The sequence below is a fragment of the Macrobrachium nipponense genome, chromosome 28 (assembly GCF_015104395.2).
Source record: "Macrobrachium nipponense isolate FS-2020 chromosome 28, ASM1510439v2, whole genome shotgun sequence".
Classification (NCBI taxonomy): domain Eukaryota; kingdom Metazoa; phylum Arthropoda; class Malacostraca; order Decapoda; family Palaemonidae; genus Macrobrachium; species Macrobrachium nipponense.
Genome location: NC_087217.1, coordinates 63,150,008 through 63,154,979, shown reverse-complemented (window position 1 = coordinate 63,154,979; position 4,972 = coordinate 63,150,008). Strand labels below are relative to the sequence as shown.

Genomic DNA, 4,972 nt, shown 5'->3' with positions numbered 1-4,972 from the left:
TCGTTCTAATGAAATTGCAATTAAAAAAATTCCAAAAAGCTTCAAACGCCTTTCACTCATACTATTATGTTTGCAATTTTCTTGCAGTTAAACCAAGTCAGATGAGTTATAGTAAATTCACATCAACCTTGCATTTGATGTCTGGGCCCCTCCCTTACGACGCTCCCGATTGGCTGTTGATAAGCCAATCGCAGGGCTGGAAACTCTCAGTCTCAGTTCCACCTCTCCTGAGGAATACTTCTTTCAAACGAATACCCCAAGAGAGGTGGAACATACATCCTGCCCCTATGAACTCTCTCGAGCGACTGAGAGTTTCCAGCCCTGTCATTGGCTTATCAACAGCCAATCAGGAGCGTCGTAAGGGACGGGTCTAGACATCAAATGCACGGTTGATGTGAATCTACTCCAGGTGGTTATAAGTAAGGTGATTGCATCTGAAGCAAAGAAAATTGTCTAGTCGGCATCTCTTGCCTGCCTAAACCACCCCCCCTTTAAACCAGGGCTGGTGCTGAGGGCAGACTTGGAGTATTTGTAATAATTGTAATTTAGTTGAAATGTAATTGATTACAAATTTTAAGGTAATTGCGGCTCTTTATTTCTATTTAATATTAATTTTAGTTGTAATTGTAATTTGATAGTAGGACTGGTAATTATAATTGTAACTGTAATTGACATAGAGGATAATGTAATTACTCCAAGCCTAACTGACGGAAATTCGTCTGCTAAACGGATGAAGACGTCATACTACAGATATGACGTCACCTGCGGAAATATTTCTTGAAAAAAAAATGAAAATATACAAATGTCCTACGTTTTTCTGATTTATTTGGCACAAGACACCATAATTTAGCTATGTTGAAATGTCAACCGCCTTCCTGTTTTGACTATTGAAAGATGACGAGCTTGGTATAAATGGGGAGGAGCTTGGTGACGTCACTCATGGCTAGCCAATCAGGACAGAGAAGAAGTTTTCAATTATGGCTTGTTTTTTTTATTGTTTTTTATTTTCTTCTTTTCATTTTTTTGCATTGTCAGCATCATTATCAAGAGTGCAACAAAAAATCTAAACTTTCCTTTAAAACTTGCAAAGCTATTTTTACTATTATAGCGAAACTTAACGAACAAACAGGTAAAAAGTTACCACAGCGCTCAATGGGGATGACGCTACCTCTTACACCAGATACCTTGATGAGATGCACTGGTGAAGTGAATCTACTATAACCTTTTACTAAAACGAAAGACTGCAAGCCACCAATTTTCACAGTTATTAGCAATAGGCCTAATCATTTACTAATAATTATGACTGCAAAGCAACAGTTTCCAGTTATTGGCGGTGGGCCTAGCCTTTTACTAAAAAGTAAGACTACAAGGCAGCAGCTGTCCTTTTAGTCACCTTTTACGACACGCAGGACCTACGTTGGTAGTATTCTTACACCTCTACCACATATTAATACCATAACCTTAATAGCTAACAAGGGAACATTGTTCTAAGCCTTTTTTTTTTAACCAGTAACATTGTTATGCATTACACGGGCGTTCAACTAAAACACTAAATTATCCTTGTGATTTATTGTATATAACCGTGCACTTATACACATTGTAGTACCGAGTCCACCGAGACTTGGTAGTACCCCCATCTAGCCTACTCGATCAACAGACATCTCTGAATAAATAGCACTCGCCGGAGTCTGGGTCAAACCCAGAGACCCAAATTTTTCTCTCATCAGCTCAAACCCTTTAGAAATTTCTGTCCTCCAAACGACCGAATTGCTCGTTTCCGAAGTAGAAGTTGTCAGCCTCTTGGCAGGGCGTTGCTTCGTACTCTGCTTTGCAGGTCAATTCGTCCTGGTCAAAGACAGTGCCCTCTCCGCACCTGAAGCTTAGATAAAGAAATAAAGAGAGAAAAGTTAACGAGTTACAGATTCTACATTTGTATATGTAAGTGATTACATAATAGAAATATGGAATGTTATTCCATATATATAAAAGACTAAAAACTAAAGAGAGGTCAACCAGATTGCTTGCAGGAATGTGATCAGACCAGAGACGATAAAGTATGTAGGCTAAGATGACGTGCCGTCACCTGTGTTCATTCATTTGTTTTGAAACATTAGTCACCGCTCCCCGCTTGAGACAACTACCGCTACCTATAATTCAAACGGCCTACGTGATCTGTAGTGTGTCTCATTTGTATGTATGGTCATATGTTCGAGATACTGTCTGCTTCCTTTAGACTTGTAACCGAGATGGTAGACAGAATAGAGTTAGCCATCATCATTGGCAGACCTGTACCTCTTTACCTAAGCTTTATCATGTAGAACAGAACAGAACAGAATTAGCCATCATCATTGGCAGAAGCGATCAAGCTATCGTCATTAGAAGACCTGTACAATCCTACTTGATCTTCACCATGTAATCTCAGATATAAGTATTTTTTGTACTTCGTGGTTTCTACTAGAACCTCACATCATTGCCGAATCATCATGAGTTTAACACATCGTCGTCATAATCAAAGAAGATAATACCGACTTCGTAAGTGATCTACAACAACCCCAGATACTCCAATGAATATGGAAGTGCAATACCAACTGACTTAGCGTAAGATTATCGCAAGTCTAACATTACCTCATAGGGCGCCTTATATCGAGGCAACAGCCCTAATATTGGTGGCAGATTACCAGAAAGAACTCTACAACGTCCTTCCGAAGAAAACCAGAATAATGAACAATGTGTCATCAGAAGTTAACGACGACGAAAGCAACAGATTCTTCAAGTAACTTAGTATCATCGTTTAGTGAGCAATTTCAGTATATCTGTCGACAACACACACACACACACACACACACACCACACACACATATATATATATATACATATATATATATATATATATATATATATATACATATATATATATATATATATATACATATATATATACATACACATGTGTATCAAAATGAATGGACTGACTGAGGAAGCGTGATAGAAATATTATTTGGTAAGTGACGGGATATTTTTGAGTTCCATGAATCATAAGTAAATCCTCTTCAGTCATTAGTAAGATTAATACTTTTATTTTTGTTACCTCTTTTCCTATCAATATTTTTTGGGTGTGTTTAATCAGATAGTGTATTGAACGATCAAATATACCCCCAGACAAAGTCTAATAATAAACTGCTATCAAACTTCAAATAAAAGTAAGTTCTGTAGCTCACAAGGTATTGCTTGGTGCCCAAGTAAATTCTCACCTCACTAGCCAAAGACTAATGAAGTTAGAACTACCTTTATAAGCTTAAATAATGTTAATCCTTACCTGTACTGGAGGCTTCGATCTTGCCATCAGAGAAGAGTGCTGGGTTGCAGACGTGGAACACACGACACGAGTTCTCTTGGTTAGCGTAGTAACCATAAGGTCTGTCAGCGCAGCTGAAGGAGGACGAGATCCTGCCCAACAAAAGGGTGGCGCCCGACGGCAGGTTCAAAGGCTCGAAAACGCTGTTGACCTCGTCAGTGAACTGCCTGAGGGAGGAAGCAGCATTCAGCTGCTGTCTGTTGCTGGACTGCGATTGGCTTGTGGATGACACCTGGCTGTTGGTGTTGAACTGGATGTTGTTGTTATTGCTGTTGTTTTCGAACTTTTTACTCCAGTGAAGCAGCCAGTTTGCTGGAACCTATTATCAGAGTTCTGTTGATTTCTGTTAGTCTGGAAGGAAGTTCCAGTTATCTGTTGGTCCTGGAACTTCCAGGACCAACAGATAACTGGAACTTCCTTCCAGACTAACAGAAAGTTCCAGTTATCTGTTGGTCTGGAAGGAAGTTCCAGTTATCTGTTGGTCCTGGAAGCAACAGATAACTGAAACTTCCAGTTCCAGTTATCTGTTGCTTCCAGGACCAACAGATAACTGGAACTTCCAGGACCAACAGATAGCTGAAACTTCCTTCCAGACTAACAGAAATCAACAGAACTCTGATAATAGTTATCTGTTGGTCCTGGAAGCAAATTGTGGGGGTCAACTGGAAATTAATTGCTGTAAGGAGGTTTCTTCTTGAGTCTTGTCGGTTATCAGTGAAAGTCTGAGGCTGACTGAGAGAAATTCCTTGATTCAAACTCAATCTGAAGCCATCGTTAACCTGAGACGTACTTACACTACTTGTAGGCTGGAATTGATTACCACTGCCTTGTTGAAATGCACCAGTAGAAGAGAAGGTACTTTGTTGGTTTCGTTGAGAACTACCTTTAGTATCGAAAGCTTTGTTGCAGTGGGAAAAGAAGATTTTGTAATGACAATTGATCAGAAATTTCAGGGAGGCCGTATTGGGACCACGCGAGGTAACCCTTCGAAAACTTGTCAGGGAACATGACGTGGCCATCTACCTCCCTGACGAAGATGATGAGCGTCATTACATTAGTATCTTTGGCCCTCTCAAGCAAGCCCAGGAGGCTGGAATAGTCATATCAAAAATGATTCATGACATCTTGAACTTTTCAACAGAAAACGACCTGAAACTTGTGGGCTTAGACTGGTACCAGTTCGACTTAGGACTTGAGGGCAGACGTCTCCTTCTCGCCCTCAACGGACAAGGGGCTAAGGAAGTCAAGAGCCTCTTCAAAGTGAACCTGATTCTCCCGGAAGAGGAAGACAGGAGGGAAATTGGTTATTTAGGAGGAGATCTGAAAGAAGTTAAAAAGGCCTATGACCACCTTCGCCTCCTCCTCGAAGAACTCAGCGTAAGAAGTTGTGACATTACAACTGAAGGACTGAGTAGAATTGGGGCAGGCCAGTACCGTTTGGAAGTGGACGCCCAATACAAGGGACTTCTGGTCGGCCCAAAAGGAGATAACCTGAGGAGAATCGAGAAGATCAACAATGTCAGGATTATTGTCCACAAGAAAACAGATGGCTTCATCACCATCCAAGGCCAGTTGAACTATGTCGAGGACGCCTGTCTAGACATAAGAGAAGCCATG

The 4,972-nt window shown here is 40.5% G+C and overlaps 1 long non-coding RNA gene across 1 annotated transcript; it reads right to left on the bottom strand.

Moving 5' to 3' along the window:
* Window positions 1–1,554: 1,554 nt before the first annotated feature.
* On the bottom strand, window positions 1,555–3,701 carry LOC135201356 (uncharacterized). The gene is made up of 2 exons (XR_010311511.1): window positions 3,317–3,701; window positions 1,555–1,879 (listed from the first exon to the last, which is right to left on the bottom strand). It is a non-coding gene; the product is annotated as an uncharacterized LOC135201356 (long non-coding RNA).
* Window positions 3,702–4,972: the final 1,271 nt, after the last annotated feature.